The sequence below is a fragment of the Gopherus evgoodei genome, chromosome 6, assembly GCF_007399415.2.
Source record: "Gopherus evgoodei ecotype Sinaloan lineage chromosome 6, rGopEvg1_v1.p, whole genome shotgun sequence".
NCBI classification, from domain to species: domain Eukaryota; kingdom Metazoa; phylum Chordata; order Testudines; family Testudinidae; genus Gopherus; species Gopherus evgoodei.
The window spans coordinates 104173014-104186095 of record NC_044327.1 but is presented as its reverse complement, the minus strand read 5'-3'; positions in this window follow the sequence as shown (position 1 = coordinate 104186095).

Below are 13082 nucleotides of genomic sequence, written 5' to 3'. Positions count from 1 at the left end.
GCAGCCATTCATGGTGCTAAGGTCAACAGTCTCCCTCCCAGATATCAGGCCACAGCTGAACTCCACCTCTGCTGAACAGTGAGTGATCCTCTGATCAAATAGGGAACAGCTCAATAATGTGAGAAGCAGTGTAGACTAGGGGTTCAGAAACAAGGGACATCTGAATTCTAGTTTTGGCTTTCCCCTGTTGCCTGGACCTAACTTCTCTATCCCAATTGCTCTATCTATATATTGGAGCTAATAATATGTATCTACCTGACAGCATTGATATGGCTAGTGAGTATTAAAGTATTAGAATATTGGGGGAGAGGGGTGATGCAGGAAGACTTTGAAAGACAATAGTGGCCTAAAGACAACAGCTGCTCTAAAGTTGGCATAAAAGGAACATAGGTCAAGATTGAGGCCACTACAGTGAATATCGATACTGAACTCCCCATGCAGTGACATCCCCACTGCCAGGGGCATTCAAGGGTGAAGTTAAGGGATGGTCAGGGAGTGGAGGAAGATGCAGTCAGGGTATCCCTCCCGTTCATCTATTCTCTGTTGCCTCAGCATCCAATCAGGCGATAGCAGCAGGGGTTGCAACTGAAGGTGGCCCTTAAGGCTGCCCAAACCTGCATCAGCGTCTGAGCCACAAGGCCACCTCCTCTCTAATCCTGTGTAGCACTCCACAAAACCCATAGCTAGTCCAAGGGTGAATTTGAGAGAAAATAGTACAAAAAGTGAAAAGAAAGAAAACGGTTCAGAGATGGACTGAACAGGCAGGATTCCATTAAGACAATCCAGGGCCATAGTCAGATCCCATACACAGACCTTTGAACCTCTCTCCCTCCACCCTCATGGCCACATGCTCTGCTTTAAGGAGCTGGTGATACAGGCCTTTAACTAAAAAATCATTGAGGTGGTGAGGGGATCCCACATCTCTTCTTCAGGCAGGCTGGGGCCTCTCTTCCTCAAGCCCTGGCTCCTTGTCTTTGGGCAAGCTGAAGGAAGGAAGCAGAGGACTTTATGTGGGGGGATGGTGTTGGGGGTAGTTCTGCTGTCATCCCAGCAGAGGACTCTGTTTTGTGAAAAAAGACAAAGAAAATCCAAAAAATATAACTACACATAAACTACACACACACACAATTACTGCATATAACTGCCTATACTAGTCCATATTGGTTCCCAATGCAATTACAGAATATCATTGTATACACTTAAACTAGTTACATGGTCATCCTTCATTGTAAACCAAAACAGAGATGCTATAGTTTGTTTAGGATGTCGTTTAGCACCTTTCCAGGTCCTGTCCCATTCTTACTGCTTTTCCATCTTTATTTAGTGCCATCATAGCTTGAATGAAGATGACATTAAAGAATTCATGAAATTATACTTCATCTTTGTGATATATTTTAAGCCTAAGAATTCCATTCTCAACAGTATTTTGACTGTATCTGAGTCATTTCCAGTCCTTATTTTCTTTTCTGAAAAACCACTTTTGTTAATTGTCAGAACAAATTGGGTTTGTCTTAAGTACAATTTTAAGTAGCTATTACAAATTTTGTTTCTGAAACCAGACACAGTTTAAAAATACACTCAACTAATGCTGGAGAGAAATGCTAATGATAGCACTGTGCTTTGGTTTGTGACTTTTTTAAAAAGATTTACATTTGTAGTGTATATATGAAAAAGAAAAAATATATATATCAAGGGCTTTGTCTTACAACCTTTATTCACATAAACCTTTATAACAAATGGCCCAATCCCATGTGAATAAACCAAACCATACATATCAGTAGTCCCATCAACATCAGTGGGACCACTCACATGAATATGTGTTCAGTCATCAGAATAAGGATTTCCAAGCTAAGGCCCAAAACCAAGTCTCAGTACAAACCTGAACCTGGCTCAACCTTACTCATCCAAGTACTGCATAGTCATGCTTTTGACACAGTCCTACATTATAAGCAAACTAGGGAAATGTGGTCAAGATGAAATTACTCTAATGTGGGTGCATAACTGGTTAAAAGACCATTCTCATAGAGTAGTTCCACTCTTCTAGTTTGACAGTGGATCATTGGTATCTACTGAAGCCTCACAGGGGTTAGTCCTGAATTAGGTATTCTTCAATATTTTCATTAGTGACTTGGATAATAGAGTAGAGACTATGCTTTTAAGAGCAGAGGGTGATCCCAGGATGCGAGAGATTGCTAACACTTTGGAGGACAAGATTAGAATTCAAAAGGACCTTGACAAATTAGAGAACTGGTTTGAAATCAACAAGATGAAATTCAATAAAGACTAGTGCAAAGTACTTTGCTTAAGAACCAAAAATCCAATGCATGACTACAAAATGGGAAATAGCTGTGTAGATGTTAGTACTGCTGAAAAGGATCTGAGGGTTATAGTAGATCACAAATTGAATATGAGTCAACCACCTGATGCAATTGTGAAAAAGGCTGTTATTATTCTGGGGTGTATTAAAAGGCCTGTTGTGTGTAAGACATGAGAGGCATTTTCCTGCTCCACTCAACACTGGTAAGGACTCAACCGGCGTTCCTTGTCCTTTTCTGGGTGCCACACTTCAGGAAAGATGTGGATAAAATGAAGAGAATCCAGAGAAGAGCAACAAAAATAATAAAAAGTTTAGAAAACCTGGTCTATGAGGAAAGGTTAAAAAAAATGGGCATGTTTAGATCTGAGAAAATGAAGACTGAGTGGGGACCTGATAATAGTCTTCAAATATGGTAAGGGCTGCTAGAAAGAGGACAGTGATCAATTGATCTCCATGTTTCTGAAGGTAAACAAGAATGGGTTTAATCTGCAGTGAGGGAGATTTAAATTAAGAAAAACTATAAAAATAGCTAAACTCTGGAATAGGCTTCCATGGGAGGTTGTGAAATTCCCATCATTTGAGATTTTTAAGGCCAAGTTGGATGAAGACATGTCAGGGATGGTCTAGATTTACTTGCTTCTGACTCAACACAGGAGGCTGGATTTGATGACCTCTTGAGGTCCTTTTCAGATCTACATTTCTATGCAACTGGATCCTGAAATCTGTTTGAATATGAATTACTCACAGAGGGAAAGGTTTGCAGGATCTGAAGTTGGGCCAGGTTTGCAAACAAGGGCCAACATCCAAAAGAATCTTATCTGATTTCTGATCAATATTTTATGGAGCCTTGCAACATTCAGCTACTTTACAGTTATTCCCCTGAAACCAGGCAAAACTTGCCAGTTCCAGAAACTCTCTTTGAGTTTTGGGGTTCCCATGAGCCTCCAAATTCAAAATGAAATTAGGTACTGCAGAACCACATAAACTAACTGCCTTGTCTCAAAAACAGAAAGCAAAATTTCACACAGATCCCAGCAAATTGAAATCAATCAGATTCAAACAGGCCTGTTAGACTTTGTCCTTACTGTGTCATTACTTAGGCTCTTTGAGCCTGATACTCCACTCATGTACACTAGCGTAAACTGGGAGTAACTTCAAGGAAAGCAATGAAGTTATTCTGAAGTAAAATCATTGTAAATCAGGGTAATCAAATAATCTGGATAATCAGTACCCTTCCTCTTCATGTATGGGAAAAGATTGCTTAGTCCAAATGTACTTTCTCTTGGATAGTAGAGGAAGTCTACTGTTGAAACAAAGATGGTCAATGGGATTCCCTGTCAGAACATTTCCAGAAACTGTATGTCTCTGTAACTATTGTTACAGAGACATACCAATTCAGCTCATCAGTGAAATAAAAATAATGGCTGTTAAAAACACAGGTCCAAATTCTGCCCTCAGTGGCCTGAATTGTGCTTTTAGGAGATAGTGATAGTGAGAAGCAGGGCAGGATCCAAATCTAGGACTCAAGGGGACATGGTCTGCTGCTATTGTGGATATTCATGCTGCTTCTTTTCAAAAGAGCAGCAGGATGGCTCTCGTTTTTCATTAACACGCAGCTGGTTATGCTCTGCTCCTCTCCCTCTTTCTTTCCCCAGTGTGGTTCCTAGGAGTAAGGGCAGGATTTCACCCAAAGTCACAAAAATTGCTACTTTATTGTCACAATAATATGTAAGCAATCTTGTAAATATGTAAAGATGATAGAGGCCTGGGTTCAGCAAGGTACTTAAACATTCAGCCTAACTTTAAACTTGAACATAATCCCACTGACTTCATGGAGACATGAGCTTAAAGTTGGGCACATGCTTAAGTGACTTGCTGAATTGTGATCTAACTACATAAGAGTCCACTGGGTCAATAACCACAGAGTCTCGGGTTATTTTTTACACTGTAAAGCAATGGGGAGAAATCAGAAGCAGGAAGGCTGCTAAACAATCAGTGTGGTCACTAGACGACAGAGGTGCTTATGGAGCATCCAGCAAAGACAAGGTCATTGCAGAGTAGCTAAATGAATTCTTTGCATCGGTTTGCACTGCAGAGGATGTGAGGGAGGATCCCACACCTGAGCCATTCTTTTTACGTGACAAATCTGAGCTACTGTCCCAGATTGATATGTCAGTAGAGGACATTTTGTAACAAATGGATAAGTTACACAGTAATAAGTCACCAGGACCAGATTGGATTCATCCAAGAGTTCTGAAGGAATTCAAATATGAAATTGCAGAACTACCAATATCTGGTATGTAACCTATCACTTAAACCAGCCTCTGAACCAGACGACTGGAGAATAGCTAATGTAATACCAATTTTTTTAAAGGCTCCAGAGGCTATCCTGGCAATTACAGGCTGGTAAGTCTAACTTTAGTATCAGCAAATTAGTTGAAACTATAGTAAAGAACAGAATTATCAGATACATAGATTAACACAATATGTTGGGGAAGAGTCAATATGGCGTTTGTAAAGGTAAATTCATGCCTCATCAATCTATTTGAATTTTCTGAGGGTGTCAACAAATATGTGGATAAGGGTGATCCAGTGGATATAGTGTACTTGGACTTTCAGAAAGCCTTTGATAAGTCCCCCTCCAAATGATCTTAAGCAAAGTAAGCGGTCATGGGATAAGAGGGAAGGTCTTCTCAGGGATCACTAACTGGTTAAAAGATAGAAAACAAAGGGTAGGAATAAATGGTCAGTTTTCACAGTGGTGACAGGTAGCAAAGTTCTCCAAGGATCTGTGCTGGAACCTGTGCCATTCAACATATTCATAAAGGAGCTAGGGGAAAGGGTAAACAGTGATGTTGCAAAATTTGTAAATGATATTCAAGGTACTTAAGTTCAAAGCTACAAAAGGATCTCACAAAACCAGATGCCAAGGAAACAAAATGGCAGATGAAATTCAATGTCGATAAGTGAAAAATAGTGCGCACTGGAAAACATAATCCCAACTATACATACAAAATGGCAGGGTCTAAATTAGCTGTTACCACTCAAGAAGGAGATCTTGGAGTCATTGTGGATAGTTACTCCATGTGCGGTGGCAGTCAAAAAAGCTAACAGAATGTTAGGAACCATTAGTAAAGGGATAAATAATTAGATAAAAATATCATAATGCCACAATAAATCCATGGTACACCCACACCATGAATATTGCATGCAGTTATGGTTGCCCTATCTCAAAAAAAATCTATTAGAACTGGAAAAAGTACAGAAAAGGGTAACAAAAATAACTAGGGGTGAGAATAGCTTCCATATGAGGAGAGATTAAAAAAACTGGCACTGCTGATATTAGAAAAGAGAGGAGTAAGGTGGAATATGATAAAGGTCTATAAATTCATGAATGGTGTGGAGAAAGTGAATAAATGTTATTTACTCCCTCGCATAAGTCAAGAGCCAGGGATCACCTAATGAAATTAAGAGGCAGCAGGTTTAAAACAAAATAAAGAAGTATTTCTTCACATAATGCACAGTCAACGTGTGGAACTCATTACCATGGGATGTGGTGAAGGCCAAAAGTATAACTGTGTTAAAAGAAGAATTAGATAAGTTCATGGAGGATAGCTCCATTAATGGGTATTAGACAAGCTGGTCAGCAAGGCTGCCCCATCCCCTGGGTGTCTCTAAATCTCCAACTGCCAGAAGTTGAAACTAAACAACCAGAGGATGGATCATTCAATAATTGTCCTGTTCAGTTTATTCCCTCTGAAGCATCTGGCATAGGCCACTGTCAGAAAACAGGATGCAGGGCTAGATGAACCATTTCTCTGATCTAGTATAGCCGCTCTTATGTTCTTATTTTCTTAAACAGAGTCAAGATTTTTGTTTTTACCTACTTGCTGATCAACATATACATAAATTCAAGATTCTGTGCAGTTCATATTTACAGATGTTGATGAATCTCAGCAAAAGATGTATGTACAATAGCTTTGCTTTTGTTAAGTGCATAATTATTGAAGCTCAAAGCAAAGCATAACATTGTAACAGGTTCTAATGCATATATATAATTTCAATGCGAGTATTTATTTTCTAGAATTTATCCAGTATCATACTTTAGCAATAGTGGAAAAGCAGTACTGTTTAGTTATGAAAAGTGAGGAATCTGCCCCTAATTAACTGTGTGATATTAGTCAATACACAACCTTGTTCCATTTCAATCAGTGGCAGAACTCCCATTGATTACAATTGCAGTAGAACTGGGCCCTTAACTTTTTGTGATTTCGCCCATCTGTAAAATGGGCATAATAATAATTTCCTGCCTCACAAAGCTGTTGTGATGACTAATCTAATGTATTCTAGTCCTGCAGTCCTTATTTGTGTGAAGGCCCAGTCCTAAGCACCTTTTACTCCTAACCCAGTATCAAGGACTGGGGCCTTTAATATTTAACTAATGTAATAAATCTTTAAAGCACTTTGAGATAATCTGTTAAAAGGCAATGTGCGAGTGGAAAGTATTGTTATCATTAAGGCCAATAATTAAATGATTGTTAAAAAGTGAATGTTGATTTTTAAAATCCTTCTTCAGTGATTCCTATAAATGAATGTTTTCACTATATTTATGCTTTGTACATATGAAATATGTGATATTTGTTTTGAAATTTGTGGGCATAACCTTTTCTAGATCTGTGGACTGAGAGGGCCAGACCTGCAGCTGGTGTGAAGAGCCATATATCCACTAACATCAGTGAAGTTACATTGGTTGACCCCAAATGAAGAGCATAGATTTTAAGGCCACGAGAGACCACTATGTTCATGGCCCCTGGCCATTGAATTTCACCCAGTAATTCCTGCAGTGAAGAGATCTTTTCCCTCTACTTTGTAAGTGTACACTATCACCCCCCCCCCCCCCATTTCAATATCAATAGAAGAACATTTATGCTTCGGACTAACTAGATGTACAGGATGCTGACAATAAATGAGGCTGACCCCAATTATCTTTGAAAATGCAAGTATTACAAAATATAGCAACAAATAAAAACATTCATATCTTGCCACACATGGGTGGGAGATGGTGCAGTGCAACATGTGGTTCCAGTATTAGGGTTTCTTGTGTCATACAGCAAATCAATTTCTAAATTAAAAAAAAAGTAATTTCAGGTTTTAAAAAATCTGATAAGAATTCTCCATCTGCCGTGTGCCAGAGTTGACAGCTGCTTCCTTTTACATAGCTAAGATCAACCTGACCTTAGCCAATCAGTCTGTGTGGGATGTATGTTTATTGTTGAACATATTAGTAGAGAAGTATTAAAGCTTGGCAGAATTTTCTGTTCTGTTCCCTCTGTCTTTTGCACTGATTAATACTTATTCCCCTCTATACTGTTCCTGTCTGTCTCATATTTCTTCTCCATGGTAGATGCCTTTTAAAAGTAGCTTGATTCTGGCTGTAGCTGACCTTTTATGGGGTAGTGCTGATTCACATCAAGCTTTTATAGGCCTGTTAGTTTCTGCACATGTGCAAACCAGGGATACTCTCTGACCTACAGAGAAGTTTTTTCTGAAACAACAGTATTTTATTTTAATTTTTTTTAAATCCATGTTTAGGAAAAGAGAAAATGCTATGCAAATCCAAGCATAACAAATAAATGTTTATACTTACGTTTTGTCATTTATATTAGGCGTGTTTGTTGAAAAGAATCTAAACAGACAAATGCTTTCTGTTAGAAGGGAAATGGAGAAACTTTCGCTGTCTAACGCAAAAAAGAAAGAAAGAAAGGAAGAAAGAAAATCAGATTTGGCACAGCCTCAGATGCCAAACGTAAACATAAACACTATCTCCCATTCCCTGCCCTTCCCTCCCTCTTTAATCCCCTGATCTCTCCTCATCTCTCCTCTCTCCATTTCTTATTCTGTCATCCTCATTCCTTTATTTCACCCCTCACCATCTGTTTCTTTCTTTCTTTTCTGTTCCCTTTGGCACTGGAATCAGTTTAAGATCTTAGTTCACCTCTTCGCCTCTCTGGCTCTACTTATTCCACTCCACCCCTTCCTCTCTTGTTTTCCCTACTTCATTCATCCCTTTTCCTTCCCTAGTTCCACTTTCTTAAATCCTTATTCCTATATCTTTTTACTTCTCCATGCACACAAGCTTCTTCCCACCACACAGCATGCACATAGGTGTGGCCTTCTGATGATTACCACCTTTCTTACCTCCGTTCAATTAAGCGCTCCCAACTACAATGGGGATGAGACACACTTTACCCTTGGCCACGTCAGCAGCCCCTTTGCTGGTTCTGCTTGCACCTCTTTCTAGAACAGGATTAAGGTCACATACTGTAGGGAATGTCATCAAATACCATTTGGCACATATTTTCCTGAAGTTTGCCATTTACTGACCAGGCTTATGAAACACATATTTTCTTTTTGTGCCACTCTGGAGACCAACATTTCTTATTGTTATGGGGCTAACGATTCATACTGGATAATATCCGACATGCTATGAAATCAGTTCTGAAAATAGAGATGATGAAAATAGCACAGTGACCCAAACCTGTAACTCGAACATATGATAAATTATCATATTAACATAATAGAATGTAGTTATACACAGCTTCCTGGTATGCAAAACAATATGATCCTATAACATATTTCATGCATAAAGTTTCTTCAGATGTGGAGTTCATCCTTTAATGTTTGTTTACATGGGGAAACAGAAGCTGTATGGAATAGAAATTGATGAATCACTAGATATGTATGCAAATAACCATACATGTACAAATATACATCATATACAGACAGAACAAACGATGACAGGCTTGAGATCTCGCTGCATTTATCTCTGATACATTTATTTCCATGAGGTTGGGCGGAGCACAGAATTACAAAGAAACAAAGCCACAAGTGGCTCTAATAATGGCTATATACTCCACATTAATGTTATTAATGTGCAACATATGTATCAGCTGTATCTGTTGCCCTAATGCTCATTCCCTTTTTATATCTATACATATCCATATAGAACGCAATATGGTGATATGATATACCTTTCATCTTCATAAATCATGGATGGTATATGTCCCACTAGTGGGGAAAAATGCTAAGCTATACGTATGTTGTGCATGGCCAGTCTTAATGTATGATTTATGATTTATTGAAGGTTTTTATTTGCCACAATTCAGAACAGAGACCACAGAACAGTGGACAGGACATAAAACTACACTTTTTATTTTCATGAATCAGAGATGGTTGAATGAGAAGCAGTTGTTCATCTCTAGTTCACAAAGATAACATGTTGATTACACTTCTTACTCTCAGGATTCTTCTTTATCTTTTTATTTCATGTTTAGCTACTGTAACAAATTTGTGTTTTCCATATGTACAGTTTAGAAGCTTGTAATGCTGGCGTTAGGTGATTTTGTCTTCTCCTTAGACTATAATAAACTTATGTAATGCTGGTGTGTGTGTGTGTGTGTGTGTGTGTGTGTGTGTGTGTGTGTGTGTGTGTGTGTGTGTGTGTGTGTGTGTGAGTATCCATACAAACACGCACGAACACACCTTGTATGTACAATAATGGTGTAGGTTAGGCACAAATAAGCTTTAACTGTTCCAAGTCCAAACCTCACCTCCCTTAAGACTCTCACTAACACTTATTTGGTCACTGATTTTGCAAGATTTATGTTTCCAAGCTGTAAGTCAACAGTAGCCAATTTAAAGGGGCAACATTTCATGATTTTATACATATTTCTATTGTATTAAGTCAGCTAATTTATTTGAAACTATCTGTCTAAACTGTGTGTGGATAAATATGTGTTTATTTGAAATAGGTAAATCAAATAATTCAGTAAGAACTAGAAGGCTATATATGCTAATTTTATTTTAGTTTTATGCAATAAAATATACCTGTATAAGGACCAAATCCCAGTGACATATGTATATAAGGCTTAAGGCAGTACAACAGATCAACACCTGTCAATCAAAGATCCCATAACCAATTATCAAACTAATTGTCTTGATTCATATACAGATTTATTCCTTTACTTATAATATCCTTTCTGCCTTTTTTGTTTCCTCAGCTTTAAAATGTATTAAGAAAAGACAACTGATGCACTGAACAGGCGAATGATCGTTTGGAAAGCAAAACCGGGAGTGTTGCTTTCAATAGGGATGATTTAACAAAGATTTTGGAAGCTCCAAAAATCGGTGCCTAATTGCTTAAGGTAAAAGCATCATTTGTTTAACTAAAGAAGCTCTTTGTAACGCAACAGGCATAGATATGACTCAGATAGTTTATACACTTTCAAAATATACTCTCCACTTCGATAAAATCAGAAACTATCTCCCGTTTCCATCAAAAAATTCTGTTATGTGGGATGTGGAAACGATAAGTACTAATAAGGTATTAAGTTTAGCTTTCAAATTCCTACCTCTGTAAGTTATGGCTCATTGTCTAAGAACTGAGATATTTTCCTATCAACTTCAGCCCTGATCTCTGCACTCTCGCTAAAGTTCCCCAATTCTCTCTCTCTCCCATACACACTTGTGTGCAATGACTTGTTCCACATCACAGTGGCCAAAGTATACACCAATGTTCCAAGTTGCAATAGTTGCAATATACTGTTATCCTGGCAGGGCTTCTCAAAGCTGACTTTCCCGAGCCTGTGATCACGCTTGTTTCTGAGAAAGCAGAGAGAATTATTTAGCAAATATGTAAGGACGCAGAATTAGCACACGTTTCCCTTTAAAATTTAAAGATTATACTTTATCTTAAAAACAATGCGTTTCTTTTCTTTTGTTAATTGACTGGTTTAAGGCCCCGTTTCGGAAGTTGTTTCTGCCTTTGAGCGTCCATTACCTACAAAAATCTCAAAACAAACTTCTTTGGTCATCTACTCAGCAACAGTGGGTCGGGATCTAGAATTCACTTTTTGTACCCAAAGCCATTCTCAAATGCATGACTTTTCACGGTTTTAAAGGGATGGGATAGATGGCTCATTTACTTGAAAAAGTGACCATATTATAAAGAGCACTTGGTTAGGCTTTGTGCGTGGGGGTGTTATGATGAAGCATGATTAAATATAACTGTACATGTTTGCGGACCCCACCCCACCCTTCAACCCCCAGGAAAATGGATGAGAACAGCTTTTTGCATTTTGATCCCTTCCCTCTGTTCCTCACTAGTTGCTCCCTACCTATCGGTATATCAGTAATTTTACAAGCGAAGATGTGGTTTCAAAGTATTTTTGTCTAGTTATTAAGCAAAGAGTTCATCAGTTCGAGTTGATGTATGTCTTTGTGCCAGGGACTAAGATGACAAACACCCATCCTTCTCTCTCTCTTTCTCTGGCATATTTAAGCCACAAAAGGGCCAGATCCCGCGGTTCTTAGTCCCATTGTAGTCAATGGGAAACTGTCCTGAGTAACGACTGCAAATCAGACTCTAAAATTTCACACACACACGCTCTTCCCACGTATTTCTAGACAAGGTCCCCGATTTATTTCCTTTACTCGTACACTTCCTGGCGTGGGGAAAGATAACAAAGGGGAAAGTTTAAAGCAATAAATATCAAAGCTACGTTTTCGATCGCTTCCAGTGGATACTAAGTATAGGTAACACTTCACTGACCAAATCTGTGTATTTAAACCTTTCCTTGAGATTATCTCATTTTAAAGCATTCGCTTCTGAACCAATCTGACCATTGGAAAGGAACATTTTTGGACGAGGGCTTGATGAAATTTCTTGCCCCAGTGCAAGATGTTACTTTCCTCCATGTATTTTTGTTTATAGATTTCCCGTTTCTGCCTGGATTAAACCTAGGGACGTTTTAGCTGCCCGGTTTAGTGATAGATTTAAAGCTGTCAGATCTGGTAGGGAAGGGATGTTACTTCTTTAAGTGGTTGGACGATTTAATAAACCGTATTGTATTATTAACTCGAGAAGGCTCTAAGCTTCCAGAAAGCCACTAACAGTTTTTCTTGTGTTTTGATAGATTTAGTGCTGATATGGTACATTTCTTCTGAACATTCAGCGCCAGGGCTTGAAGATTAAAGATCGCACTCCTCTGGAGAATCAAGCCCTATTCTCCGGAGAATCTAATAAATTTCATGATTGATTTCTCCGCTGCATTGTTTTGTATTTCAATATTACAAAAACCCTTTCTCAGCATGTTTCATTGGCACAAGCCTGATTCACATCCCGGATTCCATGATGCAATTAAAATAAATTTGAACCTTCGGGAGTCCAAATCCCCTCGACAGATTCAATCCGCTCTGTTTTAGAATCGTCTGTCTGGTCCCAAGCGTTACAGAAAAGTTTTAAACTGACCTTAGTCCACACTGTCAATTCTTAAGGCTTGAATAAACTGTCGGATAACTCTCTCCGCATGTGTATTTTACGGGAGTGTTGTAGTGAAACACAAATATACTCCGCGAGAATCTAATCTATAGCAAAGAATCAAACATTGTCTCTGCGGAGACTTTCCTCTACCGTCTGAATAAAATAGAATGTCAATACAAACGTTAGTCTCGTACATTTACGCCGAAAGACTAGATTAGATCCGGTGATCGGTCTAGCATTTTAAAAGGCAAGTCTCATTCATTAAAAATATAACAAGGATTCAACGCAGTGTCTGCACAATTCAAGTTCAGGCTCAAAGTCCAGTTGTGAATTAAATTACCGCATCCCTTTACTAAAATCAAAATGACTGGCTGCCCTTACATTCGTGGAGATATATATTTAAAAAAAACAACAACGGTGATGTTGTCTTCTGAGACAAGTGCT